The sequence below is a fragment of the Cupressus sempervirens genome, chromosome 10, assembly GCF_028749045.1.
Source record: "Cupressus sempervirens isolate cs-2001-9-10 chromosome 10, ASM2874904v1, whole genome shotgun sequence".
Taxonomy (NCBI): domain Eukaryota; kingdom Viridiplantae; phylum Streptophyta; class Pinopsida; order Cupressales; family Cupressaceae; genus Cupressus; species Cupressus sempervirens.
In genome coordinates, this window is record NC_143127.1 from 628,025,308 (window position 1) to 628,051,349 (window position 26,042).

Here is a 26,042-nt window from a genome sequence, read left to right on the forward strand (position 1 = left end):
ACAGAGATAAGTTCTCACGTAGAAAATAGGGGGTATCTCCCTCAATTTTTGGGGTTTGATGTTCAAATTTTCTATTACCCTTTGGGTTTCCTTAAATTACCTTGATCGAGTAGTTTTGAGATTCTTAGTGTTGGTTGTCGTCTTTAGGTTTCCATCCTTTTAGTGTTGTGTCAGTTCTAGTCGTGGCGTCAAGAGATCTGTTGGTTGCCAGGATGATGGTTAAGTCTTTTGTTGCAATTTGTATGATCCATCTATGATGTGAACTTGTGCACTCATATTTGTTAAAAAAATATATCTTGGCTTGTATTTCATCCTTTTTCCAAGGATCTCTGGGTGGGGCATTACATCTAGTATCAAAGCCCATGTTGCAACATTAGGATCTGTATGTTATGCTTCCACTATGGTTTTGTTCCCATTTTGTATTACTATATTATGGTTGTTATTTTGATATCTTGTTATTTCATGTTTTTGAACTCTTATGCTTGTGATCCGATTGTTCTAACATTATCTTGTTGTTTCTAGAGACATGCCTCATATACATAAACCTGGTGGTCATGGTGGTACCCATAGCGGTAACCATGGAGATGAACACCAGGAAGAAGGATGTCAAGAAGGAGGGGGAGAACAAGGTAATAATGCTAATTATAATGGTGTGGAGGCATTGTTGCCAGTGCTCTAGGACATTTTTACTCGGTTGGGCCCTAGTGTTGAGGAGCGCTAACAGGATCATGATCAGGAAGAAGGATCTTATCATGGAGATTCCCATCATTCAGAGCATAGAGAGGAGGAATGTCAATGTGAATATTCTCTTGCTCCACCAAGTGGAAAAGGGCACCATCATGGTGGTCAGGATCGTAATAGTGAAGATTCCATCAGGTCAGATATCATGAAGTCTCTTTAGCAATCCAAACTGCCATTGTATGATGGCAAGGAAAGTGGCCTCAAGGCTAAGATTTGGTTGTTGGACATGGAGCACTACTTCACCATGTATCCATATTCAACCAACATGAGGGCTTGTTGTGCAATTATGCAGTTAAGGGACCATGCATCCATTTGGTGGAATATTGAGAGTTAGAAGATTTAGATTAGTGTTGTTGATCTCACCTGGGAGATCTTTAAGGAGAGGTTCCAACAAAGATTCTTATCTCCTCAGTTTAGAGAGGCCCATGTTGATGAGTTCCACTCAATCTGACAAGGAAACATGACAGTGGATTAGTGCAAAATTTGATTCTTTGAACTTAGGCAATATTCATGTTACAACAATGATGATTTACTCCTACCTCATTATTTCATTTGAGGCATTAAGGATACCCTCATTGGAGAATTCTATATGCATCAACCTAGGACTCTTATTCTTGTTGTTGAGAAGGCACAAATTGTAGAGAAAAATCTAGCTAGAGGTTTTAGTGGCAGATCTAGTTCTTAGAACCAAAGTTCTCAGAATTCAAGGCAGGATGCTCAATTCACATAGTCATCAAGGAAGGGTCAAGCCCAATCGGATTCCTCTCAAGGTGGTTATCACAATAAGAGTAAGAAGAAGTTTTGGGAAAAGGGTGGCCAACCTACTAGTACCACCAAGAAGAAGGGAGATAGCCAAAATCTAGGATAGAAATCTTAGTAGGACCGTCCTCAGAGTGCTCAGTAGAATTCTAGCAGGGGTAGTGTACCTTATCCTAGTACTACCCAGGGTGGTCATGGAACAGGTTCCAACTTTGGAAGAAACTATTATTCATGTGGCCAACCTGACCATAAGTCTTTTGAGTGCTCCATCAAACCATCTATAGGACCTGGTAAGGGTTTAGCCAAATATGAGCCTACTATAGGAGATGCTAGTAGCAATCACAGAGTCTTTGCAGTAGTTTACAACCATCAAGAAAATCCATCAAGATATAGTAGTTGAGGCTATAGGTACATTGCATGCTATTTCAAATTCAATTTTGTTTGACTCTAGTGCTTTAAATTCTTTTGTATCACCATCTCTTGTTCAACGATGTAGACTAGTGGCAATGTGTCAGGTTGATAGGTGACAAGTTGAGTTAGCCACGAGTTCCAAGGTAGCTATTGACTCATTGGTTAGGAGTTGTGTTTTGAATTTGGGAACCTTCACCACCATAATGAATCTACGCATTCTACCTTTGGGATCATATGACATTGTGTTGGGCATGGATTGGTTAGCCACCCATCAGGTGAATATCGATTGTCATCATAAGATGGTACAGTGTGTTGATGACACAAGTGGGTAGGTGGAACTTTTGGGAGTCTTGAGACCAATCTCACTTGGGATGATCTCAGCTAATCAGTTGAAATAGAGTATGCAAAAAGGTTGTTAATTGTTTCTTGTTTCTGTTAGTAATCTTGAGGAAGTTGAGCATCATATGGTGACACTTGATGATCACCCACTCCTTCATGAGTATGTAGATGTGTATCCTAATGAGATTCCAAGTATGCCACCACAGTGTAACATTGATTTTTGAATTGATCTTGTACCAAAAGCGGAGCTGATTTCATGAGCTCCCTACTACATGACTACTCAGGAGTTGAGTGAGATTAGATTGTAATTGGAGGAATTGTTGGCCAAGGGCCATATTCATCGTAGTGTATCCCCATGGGGTGCACCAGTCATCTTTGTGAAGAAGAAGGATGGTTCTTTGTAGTTGTGCATCGACTATCGGTAGTTGAATAAGGTGACGGTGAAGAACCATTATCCTTTACCAAGGATAGATGACTTGTTTAATTAGATGAAGGGAGCATGAGTATTCTTGAAGATTAATATTAAGTTAGGATACTATCAGCTTTGTATCTAAGAGGCTAACATTCATCAAATAGCATTTTGTACATGGTATGGGCATTATGAATTCATGGTTGTACCCTTTGGGTCAACCAATACACCTTTAGTATTTATGAGTTTGATGACTGGTGTATTTTACACTTACCTTGATCAATGTGTCATTGTATTCCTAGATGACATATTGATCTATTCGAAGACTATGGAGGAGCATGAAGTACATTTACATCAAGTATTGTAGTGCTTGAGATACCATCAATTGTATGGAAACTTGACTAAATGTGGGTTCTTCCAGTATGAGGTGAAGTATTTGGGACACATCATCACTGGTGATGGAATTTTCATGGATCCAAAGAAGATTCATGCTATCATGGATTGGCTAGTACCCACTAATGTCTTAGAAGTTAATAGTTTTATGGGATTGGCAGGTTACTACCATCACTTCATAAAGGAATTCTCATGAATAGCTCACCCCATCACTTCTCTTCAGAGGAAAGGGAAGAATATGTTTGGTTAGACTAGTGCAAGGCAACATTTAATGCTCTTAAGGAGTGTTTGATCAGTGCAATAGTCCTTGCAGTGCCTAATCCTGTAGGTGATATCATGGTTTGTATAGATGCTTCATTGGAAGGTGTGGGTGTAGTGTTGATGCAAGTTGGTTGAGTGATTGCATATGAATCCAGGAAACTCAAGGACCATGAGATTAACTACCCCACTCATGATTTGGAACTTGTGACCGTAGTGCATGCCTCATCCGTTAAAGGCATTTTCTTTTGGGACACGGGCTTGAGTTGCATAGCGATCACAAGAGCTTGCACAATATCTTTACTTAGCCAAACCTGAATGCACGACAGTGTCACTAGATGGAGTTCTTATACTAGTATGACTTTGATGTTCATTACATTAAAGGGAAGGAGAATTTCATCATGGATGCTTTGAGAAGAAGGAAACATGAGGTATCAATGTTGTCATTGGGAGTGGATTTGTGGGGTCATATCTTAGAGTCTTTTCCTAGTGACACTTGGTATCAGGAGGTGAGGGTGGAGATCAAGTTTAGATGTACCCTTGAGGAGAGATTTATGGTTATGTACTTGAATCTAATGGACTACTGCAACACATGAGGCGTATCTATGTACACATGTTAGGTAATCTTTGTACCTTGGTTTTGTTGGAAGCACATCATGCACCATAATCAACACATCTTGGCATTAAGAAGATGCATGATGATCTCAAATAGTTGTACTTTTGGGCAAGGATGAGATGTGATGTTGTTGATTTTTTTTCTAGATGTCTGGAGTGTCAGAGAGTGAAGGCAGAGCATCAATATCTGTCAGGTCTTTTGCAGTCACATACCATTCTAGAGTGGAAATGAGATATGATATCCATTGATTTTATCACATGATTTCTTATCTCATCATGACAACATGATTTTATCATGGTGATAGTGGAAAAATTGTCCAAGGTAGCATATTTTTCACCCATGAGAGCATCCTACATAGCTTCTTCTATAACGGATGTTTTCTAGGAGGATATTATCAATTTGCATGGGATCCCCCGTTAGATCATTTCAGATAGAGATCTAGTGTTTACTTCTGCACTGTGGACGTCTCTTTAGCATGCTTTGGGAGCGCAACTCAATTTTAGTTTGGCCTATCACCTAGAGATTGATGCTCAGACTGAGAGAGTAAATTAGGTTCTAGAGTATATGCTTCGCATGTATGTTATGGATAGGCAGGTGAAGTGGGAGGACTATTTGTACCTCATTGAGTTTGCATACAACAACGAGTATCATATTTCTCTTGGCATGTCACCTTTTCAAGCCTTGTACAATAGATCATTTCATACCCCTTTGAGTTGGGATCATTTAAAGGATTGAGTTCTTTTGGGTCCAAAGATGCTTTGGGATATGGAGCAGCAGGTTGTTCACATTAGGGAGCATTTAATTACTGCACAGGATAGGCAGAAGAAGTATGCATATGCCCATAGGTTGGATCATCACATTTCTGTTGGTAATAGGGTATTTTTGAGAGTTTGTATGAGGAAGAACTCCATCCATTATGGAAAAAGCTCTAAGCTGGCACCACATTTTGTCGGACCTTTTGAGATCCTCGAGAGGATTGGTTCTGTTTCTTATTGACAAGCATTACTACCTAGCCTATCAATCATTCATGATTTTTTTCATGTTTTTGTTTAGAGGCAATATATTCTCAATGTGACCCATGTTCTTGATTGGGATGCTTTGCAGGTAGTGGATGGGTAGCTTACTTTGGAGCCCATTTGTATCTTACATCACTAGAGGCTGACCTTACAAGGTCAGGACATAGAGCAGGTAAGAGTCCAATGGGACCCGAGAAATGAGACCTTTGTGACTTGGGAGGATGCTACATGACTGAGGGAATTGTTTCCCCTACCTTTTTGCTAGCTTCCAGGAGTAAGCCTATGCTAGTGGGGGAGGATGTAGTGCCTCTTGTGTTTGCAATTTTTACCTTGTCTATTTTGATTTGAGAGATACTCGGTACTCTTTTTATATGTACCTTGAGATGACTTTAGGGTCGAATGTTATACTTTGATTCTGTACCATAGATGCTTTAATACTATGATGTTCAGTTTATCATTTTTGCATGTTGATGCCATTTTGAGATGACAGTAGATCTATGTTGATATTTGATTATTTGGTTTATTGGGACATATTTGTTGATTATTGTTATGAGATGGATTATATGCTATGGTTATTTACTTCATTCTTGTATCTTCTTTCTTTATGCAAACGTGAGTGATGTAAATGGATTAATTAGGTATTTAATGCATTTTTCTTCAACTATGATATTATTATGCAATTGCACTTGATCATGTGTTTTAGTGTGCAAGATTTATATCCCTGGCAGTGGCACATGGAGTTAGTGATTCAGCTTTTCATATTTACCAATTTCGTCCTTGTATGGTTGACGTATCATTATTTTAAATTTTTTAAATTAAAACCTTTCGATGATTATTAAATTCGAACTCATTTGCATTATGTGATTAGACCAGTGAGCATGCCAGTGCATTTAGAGGTTCGCATTGTCGCGAAAGTTATTTAGTGATTTTCTATGTTTTTGTATTTTTGGGCTTTAAATCGTTCAGATTTAATTTTTAGTAGCTTTGCCTTAGGTGAATTCCTATTACAGAGAATAACCTATTTTCATTTGGGTTGATTTAGAGTCTCGCTAGTCTAACTAGCTATGTACCCTAATTGACTATTCACTCGAAAAGTGAATAAGTATTTGAAAATAGTTTTTACTATTCACTTTTCACTTTTTGAAAAAGAAATTTGAGAGCTCTTTTGAGAATCCTTTTCTGAAGGATTCAATTTCTGCTCATTCTAGGAGCTATGATCATGGGTTTTTCACGAGATTAGATTCGTTGGATCAGGCTCAGGGAGTTCTTTCTTTGCCGTCACTTTTAGCAATTTTGGTGGGATATTTATTTTATTCAATGGGTTTTGGTTTCTACCCCTTTTGTTGTCAGGTAAGGCCTTCCTGTTTTATTTTTTTTGCTCTGTTTTAGCTTTTGTTTCTTGTAGTAGTATGTTATTAGACTGAGAACTAGTGTTCCCCTTTGTTTCCATTTGCTAATTCTGCCCAGTTGGTCGAGAATGAACGTTTTCCATGTTTTAGGGATGAGGGTTTGGGATTTTGAGACATTATGCTGGCCATTTTTGCATACGGTGTCTGAACTCAGTTATTTTTGGATTTTCAGGGTTTTTACACTCAAAGGCCAAATGGGTTTTAATTTTGAAGTTTTCCAAATTTTAAGGTTTTTAACTCATTTTGTGTGTCGCCCTATTCTCTCAGGTTTTGTTGGCACAATGTGGATCATGGACCTAGATGATATGTTTGGGTGTCAATTAGACCACTATTGCATTTTTATGTTGCATTGGGATGCATGTCGCATCCATCCTCTCAATTCTATTTTCAATTGACTGACTTTATGCTTTGTCTTCTCATCTAGTCCTTATGTTATGATTTTCGTGATGGTGGTGTGTCGCACACAAGTACATGCACATACATCTATTAGGTGACTTTTGAGGCCTAATCTTCTGTGTTACTTTCAAAATTTATGATCATTGGGGTTGGATTGGGAATTTTCATGCCTACGGGCACTCATCATTGGATGAGCATGGGTAGGGTAGGGTAGCATATGGAGGGGGCTTTTATCTCACATCTCAATGATCATGGCACTAGAGGTTGGCAAAGGAAGCTTTATATAACTAAATAAAACACTGGGTGGTAATAAAACTTAAGATAACAAAAAATATTCTATACTAGAGCCTTTCCTTTGAGGGAGTTGAATCTGCATGATCTGAGCTTGGGCTTGTCAATGCCAAGTGACTCTTCATGATGTCAGCCCGTACTTACTAGCCCTTTAAGTGTCTAACTAGGACCTATAGTTTATGCATTGTCCTTGTCTTGGTTTCAATCATCATATTGTTTGGTGTGTGTGTTAGCCATGGACATTTGTTTTGTGTGTTTTTGGTTGGATCATTATCTCCATTAGCATGGCAGGTGAGGACCTACGGGTGCTACGTGGTTGGGAGGTGTAGCTGCCTATACCATTGCTAGAGACCGGTGTACAAAGATGATCTTTTCTCCTTGTGCGACCGTTGTTGGATGTTTTCACTTGGTACTTCAAGTTCTAGAGTATGTTTTCTTGTGATTTCTGCTTTCATTGGAATTCTTTTATATCATGTTTAGATGGTGTTATTTACTGTCGCATTTCCTTATTATGATAATTATCATGTGATAGGTGATGTTATCTACTTTGTAGGATTATCTTATGCTTTACTTATAGCATGTTAGATTTCCTTATGCTTATGTTGCAACATGTTTTAGTAGTGATGTCCCTATTATGATAATACCGACGATTTATTCGGTGGCTTGGGATATTACACGCAGGGGATGGCTAGGGTCCACAATGGCCTTACAATGCTATTGACAGTTCGAAGGAATTGCATACTTTGTTTGGTTGTACTACTCATTGCAATGTTATTTTTTATTTTCTGCAATTTTTCCTTTATGTTCTTTTCCTTCATTTTTTGACTAGATGGTTAGATGTTATTTCCAGCTTTTCATCTTTTAGCTTTGTTTGAGTGTTTATGCATCGAATTGTGGATCCAATACTCCCCAATGTGGAGGAATTTAATCACTTAGATTTCTTAATTTTTTCCTAATTTTTGTGTTTGCGTGCTAACTTAAGATCTCACACGAGATTGCACTTTCTTACGCAAGGATGCAAGTCTTCGCATGGTGTAGTGGGTTTCTTCACGTGGTTGGGCACTTCCTTGTGTGGAACCCTATATTAGTTTTTAGGTGTTTTGGTTGTATGGTCAAACACATGCTCACATTGTTGTGTACATCTTCGCGTGAGAAGGTACTTCTTCACATGGCACGATGCACTTCTTCACGCAAAATTATGGCAAAGATAAGTTCTATAGAAAATAGGGGGTGTATCCCTCAGTTTTCAGGTTTTGATTTTCAAAGTTTCTAGTACCCTTTGGGTTGCCTTAAATTACCTTGGTTGGGCAGTTTTGAGATTCTTAGTGTTGGTTGTTGTCTTCAAGTTTTTGTCATTTTAGTATTGTGTCAATTCTAGTAGTGGTTTCAGGAGATCTATTGGTTGTCAAGATGGTGGTTAAGTCTTCTGTTTTGATCTGTATGATCCGTGTGTGATGCAATCTTGTGCACTCATACTTGTTAAAAAAAAAAATCTTGTCTTGTATTTCATTCTTGTTCCAAGGATCTCTGGGTGGGGCACTACATGCTTTGTTTTTTATCTCATAAACTAGCATAAAAGGAGGCTTATGCATTTTATTTTCATCAATCCACACACAAAATCAAGCATACACATTCTCATGAGACTTTAAGAAAGCATTCATCAAGATCAAGCATTTTCTTCTTGCTTGAAGATGGTAGTGGATTTTGGCTTCTAAGGAGGAGATCTTATCATCCATAGCATTCATTTTCTTTCATTCTTCATCAAGGCATGTTACACATATTCCTATTCATGAGGTTTTGACTTCTATGATTTCCTTTTGGTTTCTTTGAGCCAAGGCTATTACACCTACATGTTTTATCACATCTTAAATTAAATTGCATTTACAAAGATAATTGTATCTTTCATTTGATATATTCAATTCTACTACATGTTAGCATTTCCTTTATCAATATTTTAATATCTCAACTTCAAAGTCGATTCTTCAATCTTGAGCTTGACCAGGGAAAACCCTCATCAAACTGAAATAGAAGTAAAGATTTATTGTGTACAAGAGCAGGTTATCAAAATTGGAACCACAGATCTAGAAACTACTCATTGAGACCTTTCTAAAGTTGTGTTGATTTTGCCACACTAACCTAGGAACATGCCCATCTTCCTATAAAGTGTCTGCACACTTTACACCAAGTCGGCCTCTTCTTGGAGGTCTAAGAAAAACATCTTTTTATAGGTTTCATGTCATGATCGTAGATCCACATTCAAAAATTCAGTTGCAGTTTCAAATGTATTATTTTTAGAGTGAGAAGGTATATTCCCTTGCATATTTTGAGGTTAGTACTTCATCATTTATTTCATCTTTTAGTGTAGACCCATTTGCATATCTTAATTGGGTTAATTGCATATTCTTAGCACTTAGATCTATCTTACACTTGCCATTAAATCAATTAGTTCAATTTAAGCAATTTACATTGCATGAAAGAGTATTTTTTTGCATACTTCCTTGATATAATTTGGGTTCAGTATTACTATCCATTTGTCCACTTTGGTTTTGCTCAGCTGAGTTGGGTTATTGAGAGATATGTTTGGAAGCCCCTCTTGCTCTTGTATTTTAAATGTTTGTGTGAAAGTAGTTAGTTGATGAATTCATCTCAAATAGTTTATATTGTTAAATTAATTACTTGCTACTTTTCACTTTAAACACTAGGATTATCACTAAAGTGCTTAAATCTGAGAACATTTTAGCATTATTAGTTAAGAAGAGATAGGACAGTTAATATGATCTAAATTGTTTGTTTTATCATGTCATGAATATACATTTTAGTGATACAAAAAAAGCTCTTTGGCCTTATTAGTGCAAGAGCCACATTCCAAAATGCCACGGTGCTTGCTTTTCAAAATTTGAAGAAAAAAATTATTTTTTATTAGTTAGATGATATTTACCATTTTCTCCAAGAAACATGCCCAACATTTACATGTCTTGGAGATAATTTTGTAGAGATGTTTAGAGTTTGGTGTTTCTCTAAACCCAAAGAAGTCTATATTTTCAAATTGAAGGGAAATTATGCAGGCAATTGTCTCTAAAGGGGGATAAAGGTTGATCTAGAGAGAGTAAAAGTCATTCAAAAATTATGCCTACTTGTGTCTCAAGATAGCACCAAGTCCTTCTTGGGTTAGGTAAATTTTCTCAAAATATCTGTGCCTAATTTTTCAAAACACACCAAACACATAATAGAAATAATAAAGTGTCAACCCACCTTCAAATGAAGTTTAGAAGGAAAAATCTTTTCAAGATATTAAAGATGCAATTTGAAGTTGAAATCTTAGAAGAATCTTTAGTGGGAAAAGAACCTAGATAAGAAAGGGGTTGATGACATCGGTAACATGCATAGATAAAGAACAATAAAGGAAAGTTCTAAAAATAATCATGATGAAGCTTGCAAGGTCATTTTTCATCATCAATTACAATATACAAGATACTCAAACAAATATTTTACTTGAACATGTTCAAGGATGCTTGAGTGAATTCCTAAGTGCTAGAAGTTTGCAAAATTTCAAAGAAACCTCATTTAGTTGCTCTACATTTGAGGCCAATTGTTATAGATGATCCTTTTGAACAATGGAGGTTAGATTTTATTGGGTGTGTAAACCCTAATTCTGATACAAAAAATACCCATATCTCAAGTGTCACTTATTTTCATGGGTCACCCTTGCTAAAATAAATCAATTTGATTAAATATAACTATTTTCTTCACTAACCACATGGAATAAAATACGATCAACCAATGAGAACTAAGGAATTGACTCACAAGCATTACTCAAAATCCTTACAATCTCAACCATTCAATTTAACTTTGCAATCTTGACGACTCATTTTAAATACTTGTCCCCTCATTTGAAACCATTTAATTGGAAGTTATTCAACCATGGTCAATTAAGCTAACCTTAACTCTACCCCTAATCCTTGGAAAAGTCTATACTATAGAAAAATTCATAGCATTCATAACTTTTAATTTGTGCATCCATTTAGCTTAATTTGATCATTTAGAGTAAAATATCATATTAGAATCATGCTTAACTTGAATTTTTTATTCTAGGATTGTCACTAAAGTACTTAGATGTGAGAAGATTTTAGTATTCTTAGTTAGGAAGAGATAGGATGGCTCTTAGGCTCTAATTTGATTGTTTTATCATGTCATTTGCATCATTTCTTGTTAAAAAATGAGTTTATGAGAATCTTCTATAAATATACATTTTAGTATATACAAAAAAAAATGGCATTTGGCCTTATTAATGCAAAGGCCACATTCAAAAAGGCCATGGAGCTTTCTTTTCAAAATTTGAAGAACAAACTATTTGTATACTATTTAGATGATCTTTACCCTTTTCTCCAATAAATGTGCCCAATATTTACATGACTTGGAGATAATTTTGCAAAGATGTTTAGAGTTTGGTGTTTCTTTGAACCCAAAGAAGACTATATTTGTAATAATTGAAGGGAAATTGCACAAATAGTCATCTCTTAAGGGGGGATATATATTGATCCAGAGAGAGTAAAAGTAATTCAACATTTGTGCCTACTTGTGTCTCAAGATAACACCAAATCCTTCTTTGTTGAGGAAAATCTCCTCCAAATGCATGTGCCCAGTTTTGTTGAACACACAAACATATAGTAGAAATGGTAAAGAATCAACCCACCTTCAAATGGAGTTCAAAAGGAAAAGGCTTTTCAAGGTATTAAAGATGTAATCGCTAGTGTCATTTCCCTAGTCCACCTTGATTTCAAGCTTTATTTTATCATACATCATAACACACTATGTTGACTATCCTACTCTACAAGAATGATGACAACATAGGAGCCTCCATTTCATTCATGAGTGTACCCTTGAAAATGAATCAACTGGAGCACTACATATGTTGTGGCAAGAGCCTTAAAAAGTTTCTAATTCTATATACTTCTATTGCATGCAATATTTTATGCCCAAGATTGAGAAGTCAGTCATATTAATAAGATGTAGATTGCAATAAAAGAGGTACTTAGGTGGCCAAAATATGACTATGATATAGATTTAAACCCTATGAAGCTAGTCAAAGGAATGGGCCTATGTAAGATGGTAGCATAAAAAGAAGTGCGAGGGTGAATAGAGTTTTCCATTAGTCCTCCTAACCTAAACAACTAATGAGTGGTTTTCAAATATTTCTTACACAACATGTGTCTTCTCTGGAAACGAAAATTTTGGAGTTGAAACCACAAAATAATTTTTAGTAGGAAGAGAACCTATATAAGAAAGGGGTTGATGACACTTTCTTAATGTGAGTAGGTAAAGAACAACAAAAGAAAGTTCTAAAAGAAATCCATGGTGAAGCTTGCGGTGGTCATTTTTCATCATGAATTACAACATATAAGCTATGTAGACAAAGGTTTTATTCATCGAACATGTTCATGAATGCTTATGACTAAATCTCTAAGGGTTGGAAGTGTATAAAAATTTTAAACAAACCTCATTTAAATTCTCTACCTTTGAGGTTGGATGTTATAGAGGAACCTTTCCAACAATTGGGGTTAGATTTTATCTAGCTTGTAAACCCTAATTCTAATACAAGACATACCCATATCATGATTGTCAACGATTACTTCACTAGGTGGATAGAGGTCGCTCGGATCTAAACTGCCATGTTTAAAGTTGTGATTGATTTTCTTAAAGACGATGTTTTGGAAAGGTTGGTGTTCCCACAAAGCTAGTAACTAATAACTGTTGAGCTGTCGTTTTGCATGATGCTTAATGATAGGAATCCTTTTGAACTCCTCTCTTGAAAAGTTGATGTGGGATCAACTCCGAGGTTCTAAGAAATCTTGCGACCTACTAGAATCCACTTAGTTGAAGATAAATGTATTTGTTCACAGAGAGGCCTTTGTTGGTTCTAACTGATTCAGATAAGATTTGAATCTACTTGCTATCTCAAAAGAGTAACCACACATAAAGAAATATGTTTTTGTAATTTTCTATTTTTTAATGAATTCAATCTAACAATGAAACTATATGAATTCCTAAATTAACCAAGGGTTAGCAAAGAAAATAACAAAGATAAGGTAATAAGAGGTTTAAGCAAATGACTTGAAAAATAAATTTCCTAACGGACATAAGCTATAGAAATGACATGTCTGTGAGTTAAGCCTTTGACAAGATCGATAGGTAACCAATGAAAATAGGAGCAGTGCTTCCTTAATTCCACTGATGCAATTGTTGATGGGAATTCAGTAACTATAAGATGTTTCACTTTTCATCAAATGCAAGGCCACAGAAAGTATGCTCATGCGAGACAAAAAACTATGTAGAAACAATATGGTGATCTCTTCTCGAACTAAGTACATCAAGGAAGTTTGTAGAACCGTAGCAAACACCAAAATTAAAAGATCACACAATCAAATGAATGCAACAAAACTATTGGCTCAATTACATTTCATGAACATACATTCACAAAATATAACACACTTAGGCAAGAATCAAGACACTCCAAATGTGAGCACCAATAGCATATATTATTGCATCAAAATAATGGCCTAAAATACTTGTTACGTTCCTAAATTTATAAAAAATCTTCTCCCCAATTTGTGTTGAGAGTGTGAGATATCTTTATACAAACATATGTTTCTAAATTAATAAAACAAATCTATTTATGTGCAAACTAACTCTCTAACTGGTGCTTAGTAGGACTTCATCCATATTTATATTATTAAATGGATGCATGAGTCTTTACATGTCTTAAAATGAAGAAAGCATGATAAAATAAGAAGAAGAATAAAGCTATTAGATGATGTAGGAGTGTCTAGAAGTTCCAAAAATAGAAGCTCCATCTTCACTAGGTGTTTGTAGGAGTTAAATTATCGTCAAAATGTGTTTCTAATGCATGGCAAGCTCTAAATTTAGAACTGGCAGTTAATTGTCAGCGCACCTCTGACTACTTCAAAAACTTCTAGCACACCTCTGAAAAAGTGCACTTGGTGCACGTATGCACCTCGGAAGTAGGTTCAAAAAATGCAAAATTTCACCAAGTTTCAAAATTGAAATTCTAGCTTCTGGGTTTTGTTCCCCTTCATACCAGAGCTATGTCTAGGTATTTTCTCTTGAATTTCTCTATAATCTCAATGACTTGAGCTACATCTAGAAAATCTAAAGCTTCATATTTTTCCTTCACTTTCTGTCTATAATTTCCCACCTCAATGCGAGTTTTTGCAAAATATCCTAGTTTCACATCCAAGTCTAGTAATGCTTCTTCGGTCCTGAATGCTTGTCTAATATCATCATCATTTGAAGCTTCTTCAAAAGTCTTCTAGAAATGTTCAACAATTACTTCTATAGTCATCAATTTGTCACTTGAATCATCTTCAAAAATATCTAAGCACACATCACTGTAATGTTTCTGTACCTCCAAAATTTGCTCTTGGGTTTGATCCTTGAGCTTATGACTATTTGTGTGTAATATTTTTGTTACTTTATTTCCATTTGCAAGCTTCTCTATCCAATCATCAATTTTATCTAACTCTTATGTTGTATATACCTCTATTAACATCTGATACCTTTGACCCTTGATTGACTATAATGTTTGTAGGTCTTTGCCCCAAGTATGTACTTCGTCCATTAACCCAAAATCTTGGTTCAAAATGGCCACTAACTTATCTACATTATTCTGCATATGGTGTAGCAATTTAAGATTTTCTTGTATAATCTACACACCTTTCTCTTCAAAAATTTCTCGCCATTTCTGACAAGCCTTCAAAAATGGATCTAACTACACAATCTCCTTATCTCTTTTCTCCAATGCCGCATTCAAAGTCTCCTCAAGATTTTTAGGATCTAATGGGAGAAAAAATTCATTTAGATATCCTTTTAGGATCTCATTCTATTTCCAAAGTGTTATCAATTCTGTGTCATCTTATTCTAAGTGCCTAAACACTTCTTTAATTCCAATTGTCATCATTAACTTGGTAGTGTCCACAATGGGTTTCCCAAGCACAACCTCCCTAATTTGATAATCTTTTAGAGTCAATTCCTCAATATGTGCATGTGGAGGAGGGATAGCAACATGAGCAAAAAAATCCTAATTTTGATCACTCATGATAAAGGTCAATGCCCGTGCATCTTTTGGAGGTGACTCGAGTTTCCTGAGAACTTCAATCATTTCTCCCATTCCCTCTTCCTTGGTATTAAATTGTTGCCTTTAGTTTCTAATCACCTCTTTTCTCAACCATCTCAAAATATGTTCCATCAGAGATTTACCTTTTGATGATGAAGGAGTTTGTTCTACTATGCTCTTCCCCTCATCACTCCTCTCCAAAGTCTTTTCCTTTTGTGAGAGATCCACATTGGGAGTCTTTGTATCTATAGAGTCCACAGTTCTCACATCTATGTCTTGGGAAGTCTACTAAGGTTCCTCACATATTTTCCTTTCCAATGTTATCAAAATACGGACGAGAAAAATTATATTCCTCGAAGGGATACCGATCCCACTCAAGCTCAAAAGATAGAATATCCTATCTCCAAACCAAATTAAACGGTCCTATAGTAATGGGCCACACCGAGGTTATCTTATGTTGTTTCCTTACTCTATCATATGTAGACAAGATTTGTTGAGCAATCTCCAACAATATGAGTCTATCACTTGAATATCTAGGGAGCTTCTTGGGATTGATAGTCATACTCGCTACCCTCAACTAAGTGAATGTCCTAAATTGGATGTAATTGGCACCAAATTTTGAAATCTTTGTCGTTGCCTCATTTGAAATCCTTTTTGCATAATCCCCTTCAATGAATCAGATAATCGCAAAAATAAAAGCATCATTCACTATCTTGTATTCCTTGTTGTGCTCTAGAAGCTTTTTCTTCACCAACTAGGGAGATACTATATAGGGTCGTGCGTTTGCATCTTGCATGTTGCCCTTTTTGAAGAGTCCCAGATAATCTGTTGCCCTTATCGCTAACAGGTACACAAAATAAGATGTCATATAGAACTTAGGATTGTTCTTAACTATCACTAGTTACTCATCCATATTCTCACTGAGAATCAAAGCCCAATAAATTGGCATCTTCGTTGTTCTAATGGTCTCAATAAAATGTACCATCTATATATTCAAGTATCCTGATGTTGGTAACCCCATGACTCTACTCAAAAGTATTATAAAATATCTGATATCCTCTTTCATATAGCCCCTTATCATGTCCACTTTTCCTACTTTACGTCGAAGAGGAGTTTTGTCAATGAGGTATGAGGATTGGATGATTTCTAGTGCTTCCTCTCTGTGTTCTCTATACCATCTTTCCACTTGGTGATAGGTTAATTTGATAAACTAATCTACTCTTGGAAGATTGAATACCTTTTCTATGTTCTTAGGTCAAAGATCTAGCACAATCTCTCCATTTATACTCTCACTAGTACATTTGAGGTCATTTTTCGACCAAAATTTTTGACCATTTATTAAATTAGTCGGTATGGAAAGGGAAAATATGGCTTTTTTAAATCTATGCCCGTGTTGGTCGAAATTTTGACCAACACAAGCTTAATATGTAAAAAGGGCAAATGTCGCCCATTTCATTGATTCTATTCAGCTTCAATGCACGCGGGAGTTGAGGAACCAGAGCTATTTGACCAGAGATCTACTCTGATGGGTGCATTGATCTTGAATTTATTTCACTTTTTTTCTGTTATCATTCAATTCTAGAGAAAATAGCATCAGGGTAGGGTTTACATTTGTTGGGAAAGAGCTACATTACATGATGTGAGCTATGGGCTAACTGGGGCTCAATTTGTTAAAATAGTATTGATATTTATTTGTTGGCAGTCGATGCATTTTATACAGAGTTAAATTCATTATGATGTAATAATTTAGAATTCCTGAATCATTAGATATCGTAGGTAGATTGGGGTTTCGTCCAAAAAAATTAAATTTAGTATTATGCTATAAGATACCTCATGTGTTGGTACCTGATGTTGAGACTTACATGTAGGCAAGTGTCTCGCAGAAGAGTTATCACATTCATATGACAAAATAATGAACCATACTACAGCTCTTACATCTACCAAATATGGTGTTAGTAGAATGAACATGCTCAAAGCTTGCTTCTCTTGAGAAGTACTGCTTATGAAGAGAAACTCTTTTGTCTACATATTTAAAGCAGGACAGGTGAATCACTTGGATCCCAAATTTGGGGAGCTCAAGAATTCCTTTTATTTATCTTATCAGAGAAAGAAGAATGAATCCTGACAAATATATAATGCAGATTGCAGTTATTGGGGCAATCACAATGATGTTATTTTTGCGCACAAAAATGCACTAGCAGAACATTACAGATGGAAATCTATATATGGGAGCTATGTTCTTTAGTCTAGTCCATATGATGTTTAATGGATTTCCAGAAATGTCAATGACAGTTGGTCGCCTTCCAGTTTTCTACAAGAAAAGAGACCTCCTATTCTATCGAACTTGGGCTTATGCATTACCAGCATGGATAGTGAAGATCCCACTATCTTTTCTAGAAGCATTGATTTGGGTTTCAGTTACATACTATGTTATTGTCTTTGCACCAAAAGCTCAGAGGTAACACTAAAACTCTGTATCTTTTCTCATATGCAATCTTGGATGCATAAAAGTCATTATGATCCACTCACAAGAGGTTTAATAGTTCTTTGTGAATAATACTGTTTCAAAAATGTGAGAGAAATAATAAGAAATATAATGATTTTAATCTTAACTATTATACATCACTTGCTGTATTTATAATACTGTATTGAAGTGATTCTTTTCAACACCAACATTCCATCTATGGTCAAGAGATGGACAGAATAATTAGTTCTTCAAATTACTTTACCTAAACAATACTAAGCTCGAGCCTCCTTAATTTAAACAAAGCACTTAGTAATGATCTTCATGATAATTTCAAGAACACAAAAACTGGTTTGCTATTGTAGCAGATAATTTGGAAGCTCACAATGTATTATTTGTAGCTCAATTCTACCTCTCATTTACCAAGTTCAATGATCCTTACTTATTTGTTAGAAGTTGAGTTTAGAAAATGTTACACATTGAAAAAAATAGATTAATGTTGTGTAGCTCATGCTTATGATGCTCTGTACTCTACTAGCTAGTCAAATTTGTATCCCCCACAACAGCCGATTTTGGATTTTGTAAATATTTTATTTTAATTTCCTTTTAGTTATGCAATTAGAAACATGTTAGATGAGCAAAGAGATTTTTTTTTTAACTTTGAATTCTATATAGAAGTGCGCACAAACATGGCTCGGTTTGTTAGGCAGAGGTGAAATCAATCTTGACACTTAATAGTTTCTTCCTACAAATCACCATCTACTAAATCTTATCAACACATATTTGGGCCTTGAATTCTGAAGTGTCCTAGTTTTTCTCATTCCAATGTTTCTTCCATGCAGACGGAAACCAGCATTTCAATGCAAGCTCATTTTATTCAGTTGTCTGCAATCATTTTGATGTTATTTGAGAAAACAATTTTACTTTTTCCCCCAAAAATTAACTTTTTGAAACTCGTCAGCTAAAAGATCTTTGTTCCAAAAACTGGGAAGGTAGATAAGTGTTGATTTCTATTGATTACAAAACCCTCAACAAACCACTACAAGAACTATTCACTCCATCAAATTGATTGTCTCCTTGAACAACAATAGACAAAAGACTCCACAAAGATTGTTTGTGTTGTTATGTCGTCGAATTCGCGCACAGCATGCCGATGTATGATAAACATCTTACAAAGGTAACCATGTTGATGATATTTCAGTTATAGTGCTAGCTCAAAAGATTGTATTACATGTTCAAGAAGCCATCCTTAAATTTCTTTACGGCATAAAAATGGGTGTGGGGAGTATTGAGTGGGTATTGGAAGGGAGTGACAAAACAAGAGTTTGGGACAATATTTTCTAAAACTAGGAGGATTCTTTAGTATTTCATGAATGCATGTGTTGTGATTCAGTTTCTCTAAGTGAAGCTCGCATTCAAGAAGCCAGCCACCAAAGGTAGAAGACCTCTACGATCACTACTCAACATCTTTACTTACTAAGATATTATATGATAGAAGAATTAGTCATGTTGTTTGTATACAAATAAACCAGTGGTCATCAACCTGTTAACCTTCTTAGACTATGCCCTTTAAGATGAGATGTTGTTAAATCTTCACTAATTTTGTCCATGAATTGATACTGCTTAAATAGGCATATTCCTTTGTCTATGGGGAACATTTAAAGCAGACAACCTTTAAAAATCATTAGTCCCACATATTTTGGCTGATTAGGAATATAAGCACCTTTAATCATGTAAGGGAATGGACTCACATCATGTAAGTCTCAACATCATGTATATCTTGATTCTCATAACCCTGCTCCACAAGAAAATCCCCCCAGCACTGCTTTAATCAAATGCATAAGGCGCGCACAATCGAGACAAAAGAAGAAAGGAGATTCTCATTTGGCTATAGATCATCTTATTCTAGGATTATTGGAGGATTCACAGATTGTGGACAACTTTGAAGAAGCAGGCATGAGTTCTTTGGGTGTTAAATCTGAAATTGAGAAGCTGAGGGTAGAAGGAAAGAAGTCGGAGACTACCTTTGGTCATACAAACTTCCAGGCTCTGAAGATCTATGGGCGCGACCTGGTGGAACTAGCTGGGAAGCTTGACCCAGTTATTGGCAGAGATGAACAGACCAAGAGAATCATCAGAATTTTGTGTTGGAGGATAAAGAACAATCTAGTGCTAATTGGAGAGGCTGGTGTTGGAAAGACTGTTGTGGTGGAGGGACTGGCTCAAAGGATTGTTAGAGGAGATGTGCCAAGGCAAGTTGTTTTCTGCTAAACAGGTTCTTATTTTTAGCAATTTTGAAGTAAAGAAAAAGCTTAATAAGAGAGGAACATTTGATGTTTATGCCGATCTTTTTATTTTTATTTTATATACCCTAGGGCTTCTTGTAGGATAGATAGTAGTAAGCATACATTAGTATTTGCAGAAGGATTTCATAATCTTTTTTATGTCAGTTATATTATTGTTCAAACTTTACATTCGAATTTTCCTTTGGTGGCAATATATACGTTACACTGTTCTACATGGCACACCTCTTTCTAAATTAGCAATTGACAGTTCAAATGATGCAACACTATGCCCCCTTATATATTACTACAAGCTGAAATTAATAACACTAAAGCAACTTGCACAAGCTATTCTAAGCTCTAGATATCTGGTCAGCATGATTCCTTGTGCATTCTAGTTAAAGATTGGCATGTGTCCTTGTAAACTAGTTTTTCCTTTGTAAGCTAACATATAATAAAATGTTGATGCTTGGGAATATTTAAGTAGTATTAGGATAGGGACTGGCATTAAATTGCAGTTTTTGCAGTTGGTTTGGGACTTCATGAATTTGCACTTTGACATTCATAAAATTTCTTTGGAATGTTGCAATAATTTGCTGGAATTTAGATTGACAGAATTGGATATGGGAGCCCTAGTTGCTAGAACAACGTATAGGGGTGACTTTGAAGAAAGACTAAAATCTATTTTGAAGGAGGTGGATGAATCCCAAGGAAGATTCATTCTTTTTATTGATGAAATACATTTGGTTCTCGGTGCTGGTGAGTGTTTTTTTTAAAATTATTTTCTTTCTCCATTTGATTAAATCTAAATATGTATCATTATAATTAGTTGTCTTCAATTTGACAAAGGGGGTTTGTCCCAAGACGTGCTGAGGGTTCAATGGATGCTGCTAATTTATTGAAACCAATGCTTGCCCGCGGCCATCTGAGGTGTGTGGGAGCAACTACACTGGATGAGTATCGAAAATACGTAGAGAAAGATGCTGCATTCGAGCGCCGATTTTAGAAAGTTGGCCCTTGATTAATTTTATTGGTGCATTTTATTTTCAGGTCTATATCACTGTAGGATCACAGATCACCTTGTGAGTAGATTATCTCAACAAGTGTCTTTGGTAGGTGTATGTGGCTGAACCAAGTGTGGCCGACACAATCAACATTTTTCGTTGTCTGAAAGAAAAATATGAGGGTCACCATGGTGTGAGGATCATGGACAGAGCATTAGTGGTTGCTGCCCAATTATCGAGTCATTATATAACTGGTAAGTTCTTCAAATAGATATTCATATGATTTAAGTGGTGATAGAAAAAGATGACATTGTGTGGCAGCTCTTTAGATATGAGATTTTATCATAAATGGACAGAATTTTGATTTTAATCAAGTGATTGTGTATAATTAATTACTTGATTTTAAAGTATAAGAAGTTTGTTGAAGCTTGAGACACTAATTTTCATTGATTAGAATGCATACATTTTGTGGGCTTTGTGAAATTGCTTAATTATTGTTTTCTTGTTTCGACTATGAACAAACTGAAATCTTCCTGACAAAGCAATTGATCTGATTGATGAGGCATGTGCAAATGTGAAAGTGCAATTAGATAGTCAACCTGAAGAAATTGATGCACTTGAAAGGAAACAAATTCAATTAGAAATTGAGCTCCATGCTCTTGAAAAGGAGAAAGACAGAGCAAGCAAGGCTTGGCTTGTGGAGGTTAGTATGGTGATCTACCTTTCTTTTAAAAAGATTGTTTTGCTATATTGCATGAGCATTGTATACACACATAGAAAGAGAAGATTATTGTGGTATGCAAGGGATTTCTGTAGGATAATGTATTGTTCTTATTTTTCAAATTCCACAGGTTCAAAATGAGCTTAATGAGGTTAGAATGTTGGGATTTAATAAATGGTTATAAGAAGGTATTAATGGTCGTGGATGAACTACCCACCAAATAGCATTGTCATTGTCATATTGTGGTGAGCATTCATATCTGTAAGCAAATTGGGCACCAAAATTAGTAGGAATGATCATGAGGGAGTTCCATTGTTTAACATTCAACCTCACAAGAGATGGTCTCTTGTGAATCATTCCGTGTGAAAAGATGCATCATATAGATTGATTTCATTCAATAAATGTGCAGTTGATTCCCAAAAAAGTGACATCTATATCTTTCAAAAGTTATGCTACTAAATGTTGGGCTCGATCTGGCATAATGAGCTACTTTACATTCCTCTTATGACCTTATTCTAAATCTCTCTAGGATAGATGTTTATTATTAAATCCATTCTCTACTTTGCATGTTATATAGCAGCTTGAGGTGTCCCTTATTGCTTGCATTGTGGTAATAGCCAGTGTTTGTTTGTAGAAAAAGGGTGAAGTTGAATTCCTTTTTCTAAATAGATGAGCTACTTACTACAAACTCTCACGAGGAAATAGGAAGCTGACAAGCACATTAGGGATACATTGGAAAAAGTTCTAGTTCTTCATTTTGGAAGGGCCACAGATATTGTCTGCATGCAGCTTGATGAAATTGTAATGTTTCCTCTCTAATGCCACCAACTACAATCAGGCCATCAACCCCTGCCCACTACTCAAAGAAGAATGACTAAAACATAGTGGAACTATGCTTCTAGCTCCACAGTCACCGTGAAAGATCTGTAACTTTCATAATAGTTCTCTAATCTCCAAGATACATTTGTAACCACCACCTGCTGCAATTAGCAATTTGGAAATCCCTGTGATGCTATAACTGTCTATTTTTCAATTTTCAAAATTGAATTCTATTTTCTATTTTTGGGATACGGAGCTTATTTTAGTCACATATGATCTCAAGGGGCATTAACCATCATATAGGTTAACCATTTGCAAATTTTATAGACTCCTGTTCAACTGGTACACTTTATTAACAAGAACAGATTTCCACAATCAGTCATAGTAGAGAGATGCATATTCTGGATTCAAATTTGTTTTATCTCCTATAGCTCTTCTCATCCTGATGATGGATCACTGAGTGTGATTCGAAATGTTGATGCAAAAATGTGGCACACAATCGAATCCAGAATATGCATCTCTCTGGTACACTTTACTTTCAGTTGTATTTTATTTTTAAGAGTGCGTACAAGTTCCATCATTGCCTTATTCTTTATTTATGAATTGTGTTTTCCATCATCAAATGTTTTGGTGTCTTGAAATTCATTTTCTATGTCATTAGCCCGTGTGAAATGACTAATAAGATTGCTCATTTCAATTTCCAATACTAAAGGTTCTTACTCTTCTAAGTTACTAGAGTTGAAGAATAAGTAATCTTTTTTTCATCAGGGTGAATTTTGCTTGTTCGCTCTTGTTATGAGAAGCATCTTTTGACTGTTTTATGCCCCATACCTCCCATTTCATGTCTGTCTGTCTCTTTTATTAGAAAATATCTAGAATCATAGAATGACTTGTCTGTCTTGGGTTTAACTGTAGCACTAATTATATTTTTATTTTTAAAAAAAAAAAATTCTTTCAAATGATTTCATCCCTTTGACTTGAAGAAAATAACAGCCTAGTTCCAAACACTACATGGTTTTCTTAGGCTTTGATGAGTAGTTGTTGATGCACAATGAATTATGGAAAATAGATGTCTGACAACAACCACAATTTCATTCTGAAAAGTGAAAATTATTAGTTGGGCCTGTATAATAAAGTTTCTTGTCTATTCATTTACTCTTTTATTTTTGATTAATAACTTACTCATTAAAAATTATGCAGATCTTTCACCTCCACATTTTAGCCCTCTTGTGATCTGTGTCCTTGCAAAAGTGCCTTCGAGTTGTCAAGTCAAGTTCCAAAAGTCAGAAGCTTGCCCACTGGACAATGATTTCATTCTATGTAGCCAGTGTGATGAACTTTCTTTTGTAGGCTCAGGTGTGTATATGTTCTTCCTCATATAGTTCATTCTAAGTTTGAAGTCAGATCCTTATGTTGACAAGTGGATATTTCCTCTCACAGGCTAATTCAAGGTCATTATCTTTCACAATTGTGACTACTTTGCTTCCAAAAATCAATCAAGTATATCAATCTGATCATGGTTCAGAAGATTTTCTTTGTGAATGGAGTCCATTGAGAAGTTTGCTTCATTTTTCCCAAGGCATATTATCCAAAGAGCAAGTGAGATCCAGTTTGGAATCAATAGATACTCACTTTTTGGGAAAAGGCAATCCTACTGTTCAACGATCTCTTTCCCAAGTGCTGTCACTTGTAGAGAATACAGATTGTGAGAGGAAATCTGGCGCAGCAACTGCATTTGCATCCTCCATAGTATCTGCAATGCCAGAGGAAATAGTGGAAAACTTTCCTTCCCTTGTTACATTATGCCATAAAGTGCTTGGAAAGAACTTTTCTGTCTTGTTGGCTTTGTTGTGTGCGCATAGAGATCTTTTTGGTAGAATTGTTGAGGCCTGGGATGATTATTTCTTATTGGGTCTGAAGCTTGCCAGATATTTTTATTAGACAAGTAGAGATAATGGTAATCTCCAAGTACATCATGTTGATAAGAAAGACTCTTCTTTGGATGATGGGTTCAAATTTTATCAAATGAGACATAAAAGTACTGAGAAGCAGTCACTATCTGTTTCCATGGGTGGTGGATGTTCTAATGATTTGGCTACTGTAGCTTTTGTTTCTTTTATCCAATCCATACCATTCTCTATTTTGTTTATGTTAAGTGAAAATTGTTATCAATCAAAGCTTTTGAGCTGTGTGTACATGAAAGCCATTCTGGAAGAAAAATTATGTCAAATTTCTTTTGATTACATTAACATGCTATAGTTGATTTTGCATTGGATTTTACAAATAGAATCATCATCGAGTGAAGAGGAAGACTCAAAAGAGAAACTAGAAACTTGCTTTTCTCTCTTAAGGCATCTTCTCTCTTAAGAGCAACTAGAAACTTGCTTTTCTTATTGGGTCTGAAGCTTGCTAGATATTTTTACACGTGTTCTGGAAGGTTACTTTTCAAACAATTTTATCTCAAGATGCACTTTGCTTAATGAATAGAATGCACTATGAACCTTTTAAATTGGTAGTTTCATGAATCTTGATTTTGTTTTAAAATAGGATAACAATTCAGTGGATGTCTTGTTTGAGATTAAAATGGTGGGTATATGTTTAATCTAGTTCTATACCGTATTGCCTACCAGCTTTCTTCAGCACACTGAAAAAGTTCTTTAAATGGCATTCTCTACTTTTTGTTTTCTACATGTTTTGAGTTTTTTGTTTTTGGTGAATTGCTGTGAAAGGAGATTCCTCCCATTATATTGAAAGAAAGTAATTTGATTACAATGAATTCCTGTAATTTGGCTAAGATCATGATGCGAATGCCTTGAGTGATGTCTTGCAGTCTTTTGATTTAGATCAGGAAAAAATAGATTTCATTGAAGTTTATAAAATAAGCATTTGTTTGCATGTTATTCGTTGCCAGTCTTTTCATCAAAGTGATGCATGGATCATGTCTTCGCTCTTGCTTGCTATTGAAATGCATCCTCAACCAGGCCTCCTTTTGAATCTCTTCTCAAACCAGCAAGTGTCGTCAATGCCGCAAACCTATAGACTCGATTCATTGTGTTTTTTATCACTCTTCCACATTCAAATTTGTTGAGTGATTTGTATTTTTTTTAGTAGATGTATTCTTGTTTTAAGTTGTAGACAACGAATTAGAAATAGACTTGGTGAGCATACTTCAATTGTCAGCTTGGCGAGCTGACTTGGGGAGCCGGCCTGGCGATCTAACATGGTGAGTGGGCTTAAAGTGGCAACTTGGCGGGGCAAGTTGGCGAGCCGACTTAGCAAGGCCACTTAGAGACGCGACATGGCGAGCTGACTTGGTGAGCAAGCTCGATGAGCAGACCTAAAGACTGACCTTGATGAGGCACTTTGGTGGGGTGACTTGATGACCGAACTCAAAGAGTCAACTTGGCGAGCATACTTGAACAGTCAACTTGGTGGGGCAAGTTGGTGAGTCGACTTAGCGAGTCCACTTGGTGAGGCGAGAGGTGAGTCAACTTGGTGCGGCGACTTGGTGAGCTGACTTGGTGAGCGGACTTAAAGACTACCTTGATGAGGTGCTTTGGTGGGGTGACTTGATGAGTCAACT

General features: G+C 35.9%; 1 pseudogene; it reads left to right on the forward strand.

Moving 5' to 3' along the window:
• The first annotated feature begins 526 nt into the window (after positions 1 to 526).
• Positions 527 to 24,400, forward strand: LOC149535405 (chaperone protein ClpB1-like; annotated as a pseudogene).
• The last annotated feature ends 1,642 nt before the right edge of the window (positions 24,401 to 26,042 follow it).